This window comes from Abramis brama, assembly GCF_963993115.1.
Source record: "Abramis brama genome assembly, chromosome: 7".
NCBI lineage: Eukaryota > Metazoa > Chordata > Actinopteri > Cypriniformes > Leuciscidae > Abramis > Abramis brama.
This window is the reverse complement of record NC_139969.1, coordinates 45,662,482-45,682,183: the sequence shown is the minus strand read 5'-3', so window position 1 is coordinate 45,682,183 and position 19,702 is coordinate 45,662,482. Positions and strand designations below refer to the sequence as shown.

Genomic DNA, 19,702 nt, shown 5'->3' with positions numbered 1-19,702 from the left:
GGCTATATACACAATCATCTTATTTACCTTACAGATGCCATTGTATTACACTAAATTATGAGTGCCACTGAATGCATTTGATCATTTTATCAATATTGTTGGCATGAAAAACAGATATAAAGTACAATACATACAACAACATATGTAGAATATACACAGAAAGTGCAAACATTTCATTTCAAGTTTGGATCTATCTATCTATCTATCTATCTATCTATCTATCTATCTATCTATCTATCATGAAACTTTCACGTACATGCGGCAATCCTGACAAAACATGACGACATTTTCGTGATCAAACACAAGCCATTCACGACCCATCAGCCATTAGGCATTACATTTTCTTTTCTTCGTTTCCCTGCCTCATTCCTCTTCTCGCCCCCAGAAGTCTGTCCCAACCACCGCCACATTTATTTCAATCTTAACTTTTTACTCAGCTTCAGCTGGTATGAGCTCGGGTCACTGCGCTCCGGTGCCGGTTCTGCTCCTGACACCGCAGGGCTTCAGCTGGTATGAGCTCGGGTCACTGCGCTCCGGTGCCGGTTCTGCTCCTGACACCGCAGGGCTTCAGCTGGTATGAGCTCAGGTCACTGCGCTCCGGTGCCGGTTCTGCTCCTGACACCGCAGGGCCTCAGCTGGTATGAGCTCGGGTCACTGCGCTCCGGTGCCGGTTCTGCTCTTGACACCGCAGGGCCTCAGCTGGTATGAGCTCGAGTCACTGCGCTCCGGTGCCGGTTCTGCTCCTGACACCGCAGGGCTTCAGCTGGTATGAGCTCGGGTCACTGCGCTCCGGTGCCGGTTCTGCTCCTGACACCGCAGGGCCTCAGCTGGTATGAGCTCGGGTCACTGCGCTCCGGTGCCGGTTCTGCTCCTGACACCGCAGGGCTTCAGCTGGTATGAGCTCGGGTCACTGCGCTCCGGTGCCGGTTCTGCTCCTGACACCGCAGGGCTTCAGCTGGTATGAGCTCGGGTCACTGCGCTCCGGTGCCGGTTCTGCTCCTGACACCGCAGGGCTTCAGCTGGTATGAGCTCGAGTCACTGCGCTCCGGTGCCGGTTCTGCTCCTGACACCGCAGGGCTTCAGCTGGTATGAGCTCGGGTCACTGCGCTCCGGTGCCGGTTCTGCTCCTGACACCGCAGGGCTTCAGCTGGTATGAGCTCGGGTCACTGCGCTCCGGTGCCGGTTCTGCTCCTGACACCGCAGGGCTTCAGCTGGTATGAGCTCGGGTCACTGCGCTCCGGTGCCGGTTCTGCTCCTGACACCGCAGGGCTTCAGCTGGTATGAGCTCGGGTCACTGCGCTCCGGTGCCGGTTCTGCTCCTGACACCGCAGGGCTTCAGCTGGTATGAGCTCGGGTCACTGCGCTCCGGTGCCGGTTCTGCTCCTGACACCGCAGGGCTTCAGCTGGTATGAGCTCAGGGTCACTGCGCTTCAGGTGCTGGTAGAATTTCACAGCTCTTTTTTGGATACTGATCAATAAGGGGTATTGTCCTAATTCAGCTCTGCATGAGTTTAGGATGCTTTTACAAATTTGGGTATGCATATCTCGCTGCCATACAGAGCAATTGGTTCAATTATTGCTTTTAGGATTTTTAGCCAGGTTTGAATTGGAATTTCATGTCAAATATAGTTTTCATGTCTATATTCGATATCGATATTATTTAGCCAATATACTCTCTCTCTCACACACACACACACACACACACATCTCTCTCTCTTTCTCTCTCTCTCCTCTAAGGTGGGAATTCTTCTTGGTGCAAAAGACCATTAGTTGTGTAGTTGGTTTCTGGTTTCTGGCTTTGACCTTCTCCACTTACAGTTCAACTCAGCTGTTATTGGTCAAATAAGCACAGACAGAAACACATACAGGAGAACTGAGAGCTCTTTAATTATATTAATGATAGAAAAGAGAGAATACAGGACAGTCTCTGACTCGATATGAAACACTTCTTGTGACAATGACAGGAGCAGGATGCAATTGCAATATAGCACTTTATTGAGAAGGTGATAAACAGCTGCCAGTCAGGCAAACAACACAGAAAGTCCACAACACAGATGATGGGTCAGACGATCACAAACTCAGATGGTGGGTGACGCAGGGACCTCGGTGGACAACCAGTGATGGTGCTCAGTGATCCAGTGCTTGTGACGGTGCTCGTAATCCCAGTGCAGAGTGCAGGAATCCAAACGGAAGACACGACGAAGAACAGAGGGGGAATCCACAATCCAAACGAACAGCACGGGAACAGAATGGAAACACACCGGAGAACCACAACAATCTGACAACATGAGACACCAGTTACTGCACATATAAAGGCACAAACAATTGGTACCAGCTGGCGCTGCTGATCAGCAGTGATCAGTGATCACGCCCACAGACACACACACACACACAATACGCAAGACGAGAGAGAGACCGTGGATTCATGAACCGTGAACCTTCTATAAAGACACAACAATATTACAAATAACTCTCTTCTGATTTCCATGCAAGCTCTGGTTAATATTTGTATATAAACTTAGTACTCTTCTAATATATTCTGTGCACTTTAAATCAAGTCTTTTTAGGGATAGTTCACCCGAAACTGTCCACTTACTTCTAATGTATGGACAAAGAAATCTCTAAATATTGTCTTTTATGTTCCACAGAAGAAAGAAAGTTATCCAGCTTTTGGTCGACATGAGGGCATATGTACATTATGTCAGTTTTCATTTTTGAGTGAACTATCTTTTTAATACATTTACATTGAATCATTTAGCAGACGCTTTAATCCAAAGCGATTTACAAATGAGGAGAACAATAGAAGTTAAACTAACAATATTCAAGTGCTGTGAATAATAGCGTGAATAGTAGTTATTTGGTAAAAGAGTATAATGTACATGCATTAGGAACACAAGCAAGACTATGACATTAAACTACTTGATGTTGTTGATCTGTCAGTCTATCGGGGGAATTAATGAGAATAAACCGTGCTTTATACAACCCTCCTCTCCATCGCATGATAAAGTCCTGCTGATACAGAACGTCAGCAGAAGCATCAACGGCACATCAATACATCTTTAATAAAACTCTGTTTACCGTATGTGTTTAATGGAGCGCAAACAGAACAATTGAGATTTGAGTTTTATGAGTCAAGAGTTCTCTCTAATAAACCTAAATGTCACAGAAAGGAAGGGTGTGTGCAGTGAAAAGAATGACATTGACTTCATTTAGTGAGTGCAGATGTTTAAACTGAACTGCAGGCGGTCTGTGAATGAGACGCAGGCTTTTGCATTGAAACACAGCAGGCAAACGCTGCACTACTGTCTCGAGAGTGTTCGTCCCGGCTGTGTGTCGAACTCTGATGTGTGTCAGTTCTACAACAGCAGCGGACAGACTTCATTAACCCTCCAACATCAGGCCTCAAGAACATGTACAATACACAGTCAGCCAGTGGGTTCAGAAACAGAAGAAATTCAGAACAATACCAAAATATATAAAAACTTTTGTAACTGTTAAAATGACCTCTAGTAAAAGTCAGGATTATGTAGGGGAGAATGAGAAAAGTGTAAGTCAGAAGCACCAGGAACAAACTGCCCAAAATTTTCTTGCGCTTTAGAGAAGTAAGTGATATTGCGCGTGAAAGACCGCGACAAGTGCCAACAAAACACAGAATGATTATCGGGTAGGGGATTAAACAGGCAATCGATTGGGGTAGATGTCTAAAGAGCCAATGAGAGTTAACGTCTGTAAAGTTTGCAAAGATCAGAGGAACAAACCAGATGATCACAGAAACGACACAGCAGACTTTTAGTGAATGATGAGATCTGTACCAGATAGGATGAGAAACCAGAAGATATCGTTCAAAAGCAACACATGCCATAAAATACAGACCCACAATCAAACTATAATCATATGCATTATAGGCATCTGCTGACTTTGTGATTATCCATGTTAATTTACAACTAATCTGAATGAGATCTGAAAGAATCAAATTAATAACAAACACTGGAGTGGAGCGATGAGATTTGAAAAGAGCACACAACGCAAACAGAGTTAAGATCATGATTAGAATCTCCATGGCTGAAATTATACTGATAATTAATGAGTTTGCAGACTGAAGTTTATTGAGATATTCCCTCATCTGACGGATCCTTTCTTCGTCATAATCTACTCCACTTGATCCATTGATATAATAATAATCTTCACTTGATCTGTTGCTGCTGGCATTTTGTTCTGCCATTGTTTCATGAAATCTGGAAAGGCAACACTAAATAACAAACCAGTCATTAGTTTAAAAAACATGCATTCATTTACTATTTACTACTTAATTAAAAACATTAGGGAAAAATATATGACATAACTTGTTTTCTGTGTGATTGTTGAAATAAAGTTTCCTCAGTTTGCTTTACATGTTCTTTAGAGGAGATGTGTGTAATGTTAGAAAGCTTGAAATACGTGAAATGTAAGATTAAAGTTTGGAAATTCTCCATTTGAACAATATCACAGAAGCAAGAATGCTGTTGTTCTGAATATTCAGTCCAGCACAGCTGCAAGTGTACAGTGGTTTATTAAACTAGGAATAAATCTTGAAGAACTTACGTTACTGACAGGATTGTGTGTTTCGTCTGCAGGTCAAAGCAGAAGTTTGTGGAGCAACACACAGACTGACAGATGTTTCACAAGTTTCCACTGCCGTGTTTAAAGAGCTCTTCATTCACTGCACACACTGTAAAAACACACATCTTAAAGCTTGTGGATCTAATGTAGGAAATGCCTGAGATTACAGACAAACTATTTGATCCAACGTGTGCAACTGTAATTACCTTAAAGATACAATTAACTAACAATGGTGGTTTGAGTGAAAAACCAGTCTAACTTTCACGAATGGTTCGGCTCAACTACGACGACTGAAGTAATCTGAAAACGCTTTATATCTGATGCTTTCATTTTTAAAGTTCACTCAGCGATTATTCATATCCTCAGTAGAATAAGTAACCCATGAATGATCAGTGAGAGAAAGCACAGATACGTTGATCTCTCTAAAATATTGATTCTTCTGCTGCTCTGCAAGCCTGTTTTCTTTAAGAAATGGAAATCTGTGTTGCTGACGGACTGAAATCACACTCAATGTTAATTAAAGGAAACTAGTTTAAGTGCAAATGATCACAGTTAGACCAGAGGCTGAAATACAAAGATAGTTGACTATATAAACTCACAGATGATATGATCTCATGATCTTCCCTGGAATCATAATGAACATCAAACTACAAGACAGATGATGAAGTTTATGAGCTGATCACATCATCATCAAATGAATATCAAGAACCTGAAATGGAAACTGGTTCCTACAGGACCTTAAAGAAAACTTCCAAACCTGCTTTAAACAATTCCATCTTAATTTCTTTAATTTCTTCTACACATAATCAAGCACACTAGAGAGTCAACAAGCTGAACAACATGTGCTAACATTTGAATAAAGGCTGAAATACAATGACACAATAATTCCCACATGAGATGACATAATCTTACCGGGAATCAGACTGAAGACTGAAGACGCTGCTCATCAGGAGATGATGGTGTTTATGAGCTGCTCAGCGTTCTTTTATAGCCTGAATGAACTCCAGAAACACCAAACAAAGATGCATTAAACATCATTAACAGTTAATGCACATGCAACCGCATCAGCACTCAGCAAACCAAACCAAACTCCACAATATAAAACCATTTAAAAAAAGACACAAGTGTTATAGAAAGGAGAATGTGAATTTTTTATCAGATTATGATTATGCAGTTAGAGCAAAATAAAGTCAAAATCTTATAGCAACTTGTTCTACTGAAAACAAAATCGCTACATCTTTATTTGCAGTTTCATTCCAAGTCAAGCCAAGTAGAAATGTATTTCTATAGCACATCTAAAATCGTTACAGTTGTGTTAAAGGGGCCATAGAATGCATTGATTCAATATTTTAACTTCTCTGATATCTACATGTATGTATGTATGTGGTGTAGGGAACTTTTTCCTTCTTCAAAGCAGACCAGGAGACGTTGGGATCGCGTTCAAACAGAAGTTATTCTTTATTGAGAACTTCGCTGTACGTAGATGCAGTACTTCCAACAATCTAAAGTACATAACTGTTCATGGTGTCTTATAGGCATTTTAGGAGGAGGGACTTTTGAAAGTGGAGACAAATTCAAACAAATCATGTAACAGGTTTAGGTAACACCCTAGACTGAGGGTCTGGCCAATCCTAATTCAATCAGCATAAGGCTCCAAGAGCCATTTGGGCTCCGAAAGCCATTTCCAGAACAAAAGGTGAGATTCTCAGTGAATCATTCGTGTGCTAATCCCATCAGTCTGAGTGAAACGGGGGCTCCAAGAGCCATTAAAGACAATAAGGAGAGAACAGGAATTGCAACTTTGCTGAGATCTTAACCTTAAAAGCTAAATACAATATTCTTTACCATGATGTTATGTACGGAAGCATATTTGAAATAGATTCTTAAAATTTGTTATTCTTCAGTCCCCCGTTTTAGAGTTCTTAAAAACTCTCACAAAATACAAATTTAGACACTTAAAAGTTAGTTTTTGTAACTTACTAAGTTACAGGCACATAGTAAGTTCATTCTTGTAACGTGTGATAGTTACAGGCACATAGCATGATCTGTGTTGATTTCCTGTAATTGCATTCTGACACAGAAACAAACATGCAATTAGGGTCCGTGAAGTCCTTACGAGTAATAGTCTTTTCTAGTTGAAAACAGTTATTTCCTTGTGCTGGACGTGGTTGACACATTGATACTAACAGGTTTCCGAACCATGAAAAGTTATCTTCAGTCAGTTATCTTCAGTCATCTGGTGTAATTTTGTTGATGGATGACTGAAGTTCCCGTAGGTGAGTCTCTGCGTTGTGTATTTTTATTCTGTGTTGGTTGGCTCGGCAGTGGGTCTAGTTGTCGTCTTGAGGTTGTGGCTTCATATGCAGGTGAGATGGTTGTTGCATATGGATCTCGGTACAAGTGTTTATCTGCAAAGAGTAAGAAAGAAAACAAAAGACGACAGAGCAGTATTTGTTCAAACACTAGGGTTGTATCGTTTTCAGAGTCTGCTGTTTTTGTTTCATTCTTTCCCTATTTCTTAATTGATTTGACACCTATGGACCAGTGAGGTGGGGATAAGAGGGGGGATGAGGAAATCTTCACCACTAGGTTTTGCCCCCAAGGCCTGTTGCACTTTGGTTCTTCCATGGGCTCCGCACTGGTCTGTGTGTCCTATTCTGTCCCTGTTGTGTGCACACTGTACAGTGTGTGAGAAAATTGGCACATTTCCATTCTCCAGTGAAACATCAGTCATAGTAGACATCATAATAGAGCATGGGGGTCTGACTGGAATATTTCTGTGGTATAACATTTACGGCTGTGAGTCTTCTTAACCAGGGTCCCCCAAAGGAAGGCTGAGACAATCACTTTCCTTTTGTTCTACAGTGAGGAAAATAAGTATTTGAACACCCTGCTATTTTGCAAGTTCTCCCACTTGGAAATCATGGAGGGGTCTGAAATTATCATCGTAGGTGCATGTCCACTGTTAGAGACATAATCTAAAAAAAAAAATCCAGAAATCACAATATATGATTTTTTAACTATTTATTTGTATGATACAGCTGCAAATAAGTATTTGAACACCTGTCTATCAGCTAGAATTCTGACCCTCAAAGACCTGTTAGTCTGCCTTTAAAATGTCCACCTCTACTCCATTTATTATCCTAAATTAGATGCACCTGTTTGAGGTCGTTAGCTGCATAAAGACACCTGTCCACCCCATACAATCAGTAAGAATCCAACTACTAACATGGCCAAGACCAAAGAGCTGTCCAAAGACACTAGAGACAAAATTGTACACCTCCACAAGGCTGGAAAGGGCTACGGGGAAATTGCCAAGCAGCTTGGTGAAAAAAGGTCCACTGTTGGAGCAATCATTAGAAAATGGAAGAAGCTAAACATGACTGTCAATCTCCCTCGGACTGGGGCTCCATGCAAGATCTCACCTCGTGGGGTCTCAATGATCCTAAGAAAGGTGAGAAATCAGCCCAGAACTACACGGGAGGAGCTGGTCAATGACCTGAAAAGAGCTGGGACCACCGTTTCCAAGGTTACTGTTGGTAATACACTAAGACGTCATGGTTTGAAATCATGCATGGCACGGAAGGTTCCCCTGCTTAAACCAGCACATGTCAAGGCCCGTCTTAAGTTTGCCAATGACCATTTGGATGATCCAGAGGAGTCATGGGAGAAAGTCATGTGGTCAGATGAGACCAAAATATAACTTTTTGGTCATAATTCCAATAAACGTGTTTGGAGGAAGAAGAATGATGAGTACCATCCCAAGAACACCATCCCTACTGTGAAGCATGGGGGTGGTAGCATCATGCTTTGGGGGTGTTTTTCTGCACATGGGACAGGGCGACTGCACTGTATTAAGGAGAGGATGACCGGGGCCATGTATTGCGAGATTTTGGGAAACAACCTCCTTCCCTCAGTTAGAGCATTGAAGATGGGTCGAGGCTGGGTCTTCCAACATGACAATGACCCGAAGCACACAGCCAGGATAACCAAGGAGTGGCTCTGTAAGAAGCATATCAAGGTTCTGGCGTGGCCTAGCCAGTCTCCAGACCTAAACCCAATAGAGAATCTTTGGAGGGAGCTTAAACTCCGTGTTTCTCAGCGACAGCCCAGAAACCTGACTGATCTAGAGAAGATCTGTGTGGAGGAGTGGGCCAAAATCCCTCCTGCAGTGTGTGCAAACCTGGTGAAAAACTACAGGAAACGTTTGACCTCTGTAATTGCAAACAAAGGCTACTGTACCAAATATTAACATTGATTTTCTCAGGTGTTCAAATACTTATTTGCAGCTGTATCATACAAATAAAGTAAAAAAATCATACATTGTGATTTCTGGATATTTTTTTTTAGATTATGTCTCTCACAGTGGACATGCACGTACGATGACAATTTCAGACCCCTCCATGATTTCTAAGTGGGAGAACTTGCAAAATAGCAGGGTGTTCAAATACTTATTTTCCTCACTGTATTAAACAAAAATCAGTCTTTCATCTTTGTTGTTGTTTCTGGGGAAATTAAGCACTCACAGCCCAAATGGTTAACACCTTATCAAGTTTCCCCATGAGTTTAACGAGGAGGGGAGGGGCTGCTTCAGAGTAGCAAGCAAGCTGAGCAGAAGCTGAGTAGCCTTGTTAACTTCTTTAAAGTTCTTTTTGTTTTTTCTACACTCTCTCATCCAATGCCCAGGTTTAACACAGTAATTACAGCTGCCCTCTCTCTTAGGACGTTTACGTTTCTGTTCATTCTCTGTGTTGACCTTAAAGGATGCTGCTGCAATTTTTACTCTTGCCTTGACATCAGAGTCTCTTTCCCAAGTAGCTAACCTGTCCAAGTTGTTTTGCAGGGTTCTACAGGACCATGTTCATTCTAAGTAAGGCAATGCATTTTTATGTTCTGACAAAAGACCCTGAAACCATGCGCGAACTAGGGGACCATTATCATCTAGTACCTTCTCTGAAGTGTCAGCAATTCCGCTGTAAGCTGCAGCGGTCTGGCAAAATCTTTCTGTGTACTCACAAACAGTTTTACCCTTCTTCTGTACAAAACTAGTGATCTTCGACCAGTCCACTTTTGGTCCAACAATGTTCGTTAACACTCTCAGAACTCCCTCAACTCTCTCAATTCATCTTTTCTGGCATTTTGAAACTCAGAATTGTTTACAGCATTTTCAAAATCATTGAATTCTTACTCAGTCAAGATCTGTGATATTAGCTGAGTGTCTTCAGCTAGAGACATATCGTAGAGCCGCATCTTTTTGGACAATTCTCTCCTAAACTCACAAAAATTTCTTTGCACTGATGGCAAACTTTCAACAAGTCTCTCAACATCTTTAGGACCTAAAAATGTTTTGACTGCTTGTAGCTGCAGTATGGGGGTTGCAAATGGAACTGGATCAATCCCTTTTCCCCTACTCTGAGCCTTTTGTCTTGCTCCACACACTTCAACTGCATTTACATCTTTCATCAATCCAGCATTGACATTGTCCTCTATTCTATCAAAAGACTGTAAATCAGGATAGCTTTCATCTGACTGTTGGTTTTCTGAGTCACATTTGGATGAGGCCTTATGGCCCATCTTTTTCTTGAGAGAGGACACTTGAGTGTGCAATTGTTTGTTCTGTTCTTTTGACTTAGCAATACACTGAGCTTGTTCTTGTACAATGGATAAGCTAAATTCTCTGTGACAACAGATAATGGCTTTCACATTGTTCTTGTGAATACTTTCTCCTAGTATCTTTTTACAATATTCTATTGACCATACTTTGTCTGGGTGAATGCCAAATTTCTTTGTTAAATTCAATCTGACTGACTCAGTCACTATAGAGTCCATGCATTCTACTAACAAAGACTTGAATTCACTGTCTGTCCATAAAGGTGTAGCTAGTCCAGCTTTCTCAGTTGATGGAATCAGCCTAGCATTCCTTCTAACCATTTTGTGAGTTTCTTTGTTACCACACAAACAAACACTAAAAACTCATCTGATCAACAGAAGGTACACTTGTAAACTTTCCAATTTACCAACACTTCACACTTAACTTCCCTGCCGACAAGAACAGAGGATAAACAAAATATTAGCAATTTACGCTAATCCTTCTCTGCCTAAAGCAAAGGATACAAAATATTAGCACATGCTGCTAACTGTCCCTGATAATGCAGAGGATAAATCTTCACTAACTTTACAGAGGATAAACCTTCTCTAGCAAGAGGATAAAACAATATTAACATGTAATGCTAATCTTCCCTGCCTGACAGAGTACATATTTCATCTCTAAAAGCAAACTTTTTAGGATAACTTAGTTAACAAAACCTTACAGCCGTTTGTTAACTTCTTCTCTGAACGGCGCAGAGGAAAAACAAATTTGTACTGGTTTGCAACGGTTCTTTGAATGGAGTGAAACTCACCGAATCGTTGGTTGTACAGAAAAATTTCGTCTGGAACTCAGTCAGCTTTATTGAGATCTTTGAGCTTGAAGTTTCAAGATTCAGTCTGGAACTCAGTCAGGATTTGAGATCTTTTTGGAGCTTGACGTTTTCAATCTGGAGGAAGAGCTTAAGTTTGTTTGTTGAGCTTAAGTTTCAAGATTCAGATCTTTGATCTTGAAGTTCTTTCCTTTTTCTCTATCCGGGTCTCACAGCACCAAATTGGAATCGAAGACCAGGAGATGTTGGGATCGCGTTCAAACAGAAGTTATTCTTTATTGAGAACTTCGCTGTACATGGCTGCAGTACTTCGAACAATCTAAAGTACATAACTGTTCATGGTGTCTTATGGTGCGTTCACACCGGACGCGAATAGCGCGTCAGGCGCGAGTGATTTCAATGTTAAGTCAATGCAAAGAAAAATTCCTGCGTAAAAAATTCCTGCGGCGCGAATGGGGCATAGAGTGCGGCACGGTAGACGCGAATACGCCTCATTCACGCGTCAAGTTCGCGCGAATGTCGCGAATTGAGCGTCTGGCGCGTTAAGCATAAATGATTTTATTAGTGCTTTTTGTGCATTCACGCGTTTGACGCGAATTCGCATCTGCCGCCCGAGTTGAAAAATCTGAACTTCTGCGTCAATTCGCGCCGCGTTAACCAATCAGGAGCCTGCTTGCTGCTGTCACGTGGTGAAGTGACAGTTTATAATGTTATTTTATGTTTGGCCTCAATAAATTATTTTGTAATATGACTAAAATGCACAACAAAGCAAATCTTTCACATAAAAACTCGATTTCAATATATGATACTCATTTTGTATTGAATGCTATTTATTCCATATCTATTCTAGATTATAAACATTATTATTCTAATGTAAAGACAACAAACACAATTTAGTGTATAAAAACGAAAAAAAAATAATCACAGGACAGGTTTCACTTTTGGAGGCTGGCTCTATTTATTATCAAAACAAAAATAAATTACAGATTAGGTGGGCGCGGGCTCGCGGGTGAACCTCGCGCCGGGCTGTAGAGCGCGGGCTCGTCAGGCAGCGACCACTCGAGGCCGAGCCCTTATACGGCCTACGCTGTCCTCATCAGCGTCCTCACCGTTAGGTCCACCAAACCTGGCTACTGGAGCAAATTGTGAAACTCCTGAAACCCTTCGGAGGGTCTGGTGGACCCGAGTACAGCGACGATGTCCCCTACGCAGCTGTTTCTGCTCTCTGAGAGCGGTGACTCTCTCGATTAATGCTAATGCTAATGCTCGATAAACATCTAAAAAAATAGGCCGCCAACGGGTTTCGAAACTTTCGCCTCCGGATTTCGCCTCAATTTCACTCTTGACGCGCAAATTAACAAAGTGGTCAAGCATATAACTAGATGCGGCAGGCGCGAATTTGACGCGCTATTCGCGTCCGGTGTGAACGCACAGTTATAGGCATTTTAGGAGGAGGGACTTTTGAAGGTGGAGAGCATGTAACAGGTTTAGGTAACACCCTAGATTTGTATCCGATACAAATTGTTGCTAACTACAGCTGCGTCCCATATCAAAGGGCGCATCTGAAGCATTCGGACCAGTCTAGCCTACGGAGGATTGTTCTTGTCGCCTGGCAACTGTGACAGCTGCCGATGACGAGCGCGGGAAATACTGGACATTTTTATATTCAATTGGGTTTTATATTCAAACAGGGCTAAACCGAAAATACATGACCTGGTACCGCCGGGGCTGAAACATCCTCACCATGTCCTCCAGTAAAATATAAAACATAAAAATGACAATAGCTGACAAAATTCTGGCTCCATAGCTGTTTACTCAATTAGGCTATATCAAATGAATTATCAGGATGGCAGCTGTCCTCTCGCACCGGTGCTTGGCGCCAGGAGCGGTGATCAGAAACACCTAGTTGCGCAATTAGGAAATCCTAGAAGGCTACATGGTGCGTCCTTCGAAGGATGCAGCCTTCACATTGGGACACAGCTAGCAGGTAAGCCATGCTTCCTCTGCCCAACAAATCTGCCTAGCTCTACTACCCACCTGGGTATATACCATCCACTAGAGTACCATAGCGCCTCTGGTGGTGTGTAGTAGTAGTACACTCAGTACGAAAGAACATGGCAACAGGGCTGAGCCTGTTACAAGACACTAGCTGTGTCCCAATGTGAAGGCTGCACACTTCGGAAGTCACATTTGAAGGCTGATTGCATCACCGCGGCGCGATGAAGGCTGTCCCAATTCATTTCTGCATCCTCCGAAGGCCGTATTCGAAGCTGGTTGCTTCATTGCGGCGCGACGAAGGTTAAAGCGACGCCAAATGCACCCTTCGTTTCCCCGTGAAAGGAAGGATAAATAAATGGACACTTAGCGGACTATCTTACCCTATTCTACCCCATAAGTCATTGCACGACGGTGACGACAGCATTTTTATTTTTTTAAAAATGACGGCCAAGAGTTCGGTGGTGAACGGCAAATTCACATTTAAATGCAAGTATTATGTTTTCATTTACTCAAATAGCTAGTGAAACCTGAGTTAAAAGCCACAAGTTTTTCTTTCTTATAAACTTCACCTTAACTCCTTCGTCACCATTGTGTGGCTTCATTTGTCCAGTGGTCTGAGGCAAAACTTGTGCTAATATTATTTTAATAATTGTTTCAAGGAGCAAGGAGCAGACTGCTCAATTTATTAATTTGCAATTAAAAAAAAACAAAAAACAAAATAAATTAAATTAAATTTTATTGTAACATTTGCAGTAGTCTGTCTAACTCGTGTAAATAAGAAATATCACTCACCCTATAAAGCCCACAAACATAAAAAAAGCAGTAGATAAGGCAATGGGGTTTCACTTTTATGTGTTTTTGTAGTGCTGTCATGCAAGCTATGTCTACAAAGGTTTTAACCAAATTTGAGTATTCATAAATATGATTTCTGAATATGAATATGATTTTAAAAATACAAAGTAAGAAAGTTGAGATCACATCTTTGCTGAAATGTATTGTGCTGTTGTTGTTAACAAGCCATGGTTAATTTGCTCTGCCTTAGGATTGCACGTGTCCTGGGACAGGTGAGGGTGTGAGTGGGAAACCCACTGCTGAAACTTGGCCCTGGTTTGTCCTCATGGATGAGGTGTTGGGACAGAGGCATTGCACCAATCCCCTGTCCTCACTGCCTCAATCCCTGAGGACACACCAGGGCCGAGTTCAGCAGTGGGTGCCCAAGAAAAGGAGGAGCCAGGGGTAGCAGCAGCACCAGCACCAGGATCAGCACCAGCACCACGAAGAAGGCGAGACAGAGAGGACGAGTTTTTGGACTTGATTAGAGAAGAAATGGGACTGCAGAGGCGAGGAGAGCACAGGAGAGGATGGACAGGCTGTTTTCTCTTCTTGAAAGAATGATTGAGAAATATATATATATATATATATATTATTCTTTAACTTTTTTCACTTATATTATTTAAAAGGAAATTTTTTTGTACATTTATTTATTTTTATGCAACTTTAAATGTGTAAATAAAAAAGAATTCATTGCTCTGGACATTGTTTATTTTTGTAATGACAGTCATAATTTCTACATGAAACAAATTCTTCTATACCTTTTTTCCCCCAACTATTTACAACATACATTAAACATCTCAAAATCAACATAAACATTTAAATTTATAGTACATAAAATAAGAAAAATTATGTAGACTTTTATTCAGCTGAGTGGGAGACCCTGGTGTGCCGCTGGACCGGGATGGGCTCCACAATAGAGACACTGGTAAGGCCTCCTGCTGGTGGGACATCATCTGGGATGGTCTCCAGAGTGTTTGACTGCATATTTTCACTATCCACTAAGTTGTCTACCAACAGGTTTGCAGGGCTGACTCATGGAATAAATATTGAGATACTTTTAAAAACCACTAATACCGCATTGGGGAAAAACTACTAGTCATATATTTCAAACCTCAGTTAAGCAAAATTATCTTGCATACTCTAATGTACTTAAGGCATCAAGAGTAAAAGTAAAGGAATTCTGCAGGAAAAAACCTTGTCAGGGTTTTTATGATGGTTCTGCTTTTATATTACTGCATATGTTGCATTTTACTTATGAATATTTTCAAGGTTGATACATTTAAACTATATACTTTTGTGTAATTTAATGTAAAACAATGCATCATATTTTAAAATAACATAATTTTGTAGTGTTGCTGTCCTGTGTGGGAAAATTACTTCGAGTATTAACAAAGTAGTTTCTTACATACCACCACTGGTTATTTTGAAAATTAAAGTAACAAAATGTAGGCCTATTGTCACAATATTAACAAATTGTTGCTAACTACAGCTCCGTCCCATTTCAAAGGGCGCATCTGAAGCGCTCGGACCGGTCTAGCCTACGGAGGATTGTTCTTGTCGCCTAGCAACAGTGACTGACAGCTGCCGATGACGAGCGGGAGTAACATTCGCACTGGACTTTTTATATTCAACTGGGTTTTATATTCAAATAGGGTTGACAACCTGTGTAAATATATTTACCATGGTCCATTTATGTGCATAATAAATAGAATACACTAGCCTACAAAATCGCATCAAGGTAAGATATAAATGAACATTTGAATCTTCGGCTAAGCCGAAAGTACATGACCTGAAACATCCTTACCATGTCCTCCAGTAAAATATAAAACATAAAAATGACAATAGCCAATTCTGGCTCCATAGCTGTTTACTCAATTATATCAAATGAATTATCAGGATGGCAGCAAATCCTACGGAGGCTACATGGTGCGTCCTTCGGAGGACGCATAGGCTGCATCGTTTGAAGTCCGCGGCCTTCGGAGGATTCACATTGGGACACAGCTAAAGAAGTGGATGACATCATTACAGGCACTCTTTTATACTCAGGTGCACCTGTAGTGATCTGGTTCAATCTGTTTCAAAATCAACGACTAAATTCATGCAAGTCGGGATTTAAGTCCACATTAGCATATACAACTCACAGACAGTCACAGATATTGTGCAGATACTTTCAGTAGGAAATAGTTAACATTTGTGTTATATTAGAGGTGGTTTGTGGCATCATTAACAATGAATTAAAGCTGATGGGAAATGAGGAAATGTGCAATCATACTGAATCTCTTACTAACAAGCTTTTGAAAAATGAGGGAAAAAATCACTTACATCCACTCAATAGGGAAGTGTTTTCTAATGGAAGAAACCAAATCAATTATGATACTCAGAAGAAGTGCTTCAAGTTAAATCCTTCATGACTGACACTTTAAAGAATGCATAAAAACTGTATTGTTTATTATTTTAGCTATTATAATCTTCTAAATCATTATATGTGAAATATATCCCATCACATCACTTTTGTGTTCACTATCAACATGTGGATGAAAGTGTTCACTACTGTCATTATTTACATTAAGCTAAGATGCTGTTTGATTGTTCCTCAAGTGTACCGTACTGTGAAAAAGTCTAATGTCCACAATACTTGAACATGAATTAGCTTTTCACCAATATTAAAGGTGCCATAGAATGGAAAACTGTATTTGCCTTGGCATAGTTGAATAATAAGAGTTCTGTACATGGAACTGACATACCGTGAGCCTCAAACTCCATTGTTTTCTCCTTCATGTGTAAATCTTGTGTTTAAAGACGGCTGAAAAACGCCCCCAGTATTGTAATATACCAGCCCATGTTCTAGGCCAGGCAGTGTTAACGTGGACCTGCACAGCCGAATCATCACAAGTTCTGCATGTATTGTGAAGAAGCAAGCAAAGACAATAGGGGAAATGTCAGATCATGAATATAAATGTTATGTTCCAGGCTGTGCAGCGGATTTGAGCACTTTTCATTCCCTTCCCACAAAACAGAACTGTCAACAGACATGGTTGATGTTTACAACAGGATACCTCACCATTTTAATTCACAGTTGTTAGTTTGCTCTGCCCATTTCCCCATACAGAAATGTAATATATGTCAATATATGTAGAAATATTGACAATATACGAGAAATACTGGACTTTTTTATATTCAATTGGGTTTTATATTCAAACAGGGCTAAACCGAAAACACATAACCTGGCAGTTTTCCATTCTAGGATTTCACAACAAAAGCGTCTTAAGACAGCGCTATTCAATACAAGATCACTTAACAATAAAAGCCTGCTCCTCTGTGAATTCATTATTGACAATAAACTGGATTTTCTCTGTCTTACTGAAACCTGGCACAAACCCATGGACTACATTGCATTAAATCAGACCACCCCACCTGGATACTCCTTCATCGACAACACCCGTCTGGACCGGCGAGGAGGTGGCATCGCAGTCATTCACCGCAGCAATATCTCCATCCGCCCCATCCCCATCCCGGTTGTATCCTCATTTGAACACTTGGCTTTCAGACTTCCTGGTTCCCAATCACTCACTGCTGCAGTCATCTACCGCCCTCCCAAAACTTGCACATCATTTCTTTCTGATTTCACTGACTTCGTAACTCAGCTGTCCTCTATTTTTCCGTCCGTTCTCCTCATTGGTGACTTCAACATTCATATCGACTCTCCGGCAGCAAAATTCACATCTGACTTTTTGGACATTTTAAACTGCCTCAACCTCACCCAGCATGTCACTTCACCTACACATAATCATGGACATATCCTGGACCTGGTCTGTTCCACACCCTCCCTCACCATACATAACCTTTCATTGACCGACCTCACAATTTCTGATCATCTGGCCATCACCTTGGATATCATTACCCCCTCTCCTACCATCAAACACACAAGAACAATTACATTACGAAACCTGAAATCCATTAGTCCCATCTCTCTCACCTCCTCCGTATCCCATGCCATCTCTACTTCTTCGCTTCCCTCTGATCCGATTGCCTCTGATCTAGTCAACTTCTACAACCACACACTCTCCACCTGCCTCAACCAAATAGCCCCCCTTAAAACTGCCTCAGTCTCCTTCTCCACCTCTGCACCTTGGTACACCCCAGATCTTCACATTCTCAAAAGACAAAAAAGACAACTTGAAAGGATCCATAAAAAATCCGGTCTCACTGTCCATGCCCAAGCCTACAAACAAGCCATAACCACATACAATTCTGCTCTCAAAACTGCACGGTCCAACTTCTACTCACAACTCATCCACTCAAATTCTTCCGACTCCCGCACACTATTCTCCACATTTGCAAAACTGACCAAACCCAAGGACAATATAACCTCCACATTCACTACAGACAAATGCAATAACTTCCTGTCATCCTACCATACCAAGATCCATACCATACATTGTTCACTAGCATCCACTTCCTCCGCTTCTCCTCCTGAATATCAACTTACTCCGCTCACACACCTCAGCTTTTCCTCCTTCTCTCCTCTATCTCCCTCTGACACCTCCAAACTCCTCTCAACCATGAAATTCTCCAACTGCCAGCTTGACCCGATCCCTTCTCCCCTCTTAAAAACCTGTCAACAAATCCTCATCCCTCTCATCACCATCATCATCAACACTTCCCTTACATCTGGATCTGTTCCATCCCCGCTAAAACCTGGCCTCAACCCTGACAATCTGGACAACTTCAGACCCATTTCCAATCTCCCGTTACTTAAAAAAATTCTAGAACGCGCCGTCAACACACAACTCCACCAACATCTCCACTCCTCTCAACTCTTCGAAACATTTCAATCCGGATTCTGTCCACAGCACAGAAACAGCACTTCTTAAAGTCACAAATGATCTCCTCATTGCTGCCGACTCTGGTTCCATATCCATCCTCCTTCTCCTCGACCTCTCCGCTGCATTTGACACAATAGACCATACCGTCCTCCTCCATCGTCTTAAATCTATTGGCATCTCTGGCACAGCACTTCTCTGGCTCACCTCCTACCTCTCTGACCGTCACCACTTTGTCTCTGTTAACAACTGCAACTTCCACACCTCCCCTGTCACCCATGGTGTCCCCCAAGGTTCCGTGCTAGGCCCCCTCCTCTTCACCATCTACATGCTTCCCCTCGGTCAGATCATCCGCCACCATGGACTCCATTTTCACTGCTACGCCGATGATACCCACTCTACATGTCCACCAAATCCATCACCCCGGCTATCCTCTCCACCATCACCAATTGCATTTCCGACATTAAAACCTGGATGGACAATAACTTTCTTAAACTCAACAGCAATAAAACAGAACTCCTTATCACCGGCCCAAAATCTCTCCTCTCTTCTATTCTGAACTTTACTCTCCTTATCGACGGACATAATGTCACCCCCTCCCTCTCTGTCCGAAATCTTGGTATCATAATGGACTCCACCCTCTCATACCGAACACACATCAACCATATCACTAAACTATCCTTCTTCCACCTCCGCAACATTGCCCGCTTTCGCCCCTCCCTTACCCTGTCAACAGCTGAAATCCTCATTCACGCATTTATAACTTCAAGACTTGACTACTGCAATAGCCTTCGCTAAGGACTTCCTACAATCAACTACAAAAACTGCAATACATCCAGAACTCAGCTGCCCGCCTCCTCACCCACACCAGGTCCCGAGAACACATCACCCCCGTTCTCCAGCAGCTCCATTGGCTACCTGTTCATTATCACATTCAAAATAAGCTCCTCCTCCTCACGTACAAGTCCCTCCATAACCTGGCCCCGTCCTACCTCACTGAGCTCCTGGAACAGCACCAACCCACCCGCC

At 41.9% G+C, this 19,702-nt stretch overlaps 1 long non-coding RNA gene across 1 annotated transcript; it reads right to left on the bottom strand.

The window, feature by feature from the left end:
• Window positions 1–1,865: 1,865 nt before the first annotated feature.
• Window positions 1,866–3,464, bottom strand: LOC311086996. Its single transcript, XR_014607162.1, has 2 exons — window positions 2,439–3,464; window positions 1,866–1,945 (listed from the first exon to the last, which is right to left on the bottom strand). It is a non-coding gene; the product is annotated as an uncharacterized lncRNA (long non-coding RNA).
• Window positions 3,465–19,702: the final 16,238 nt, after the last annotated feature.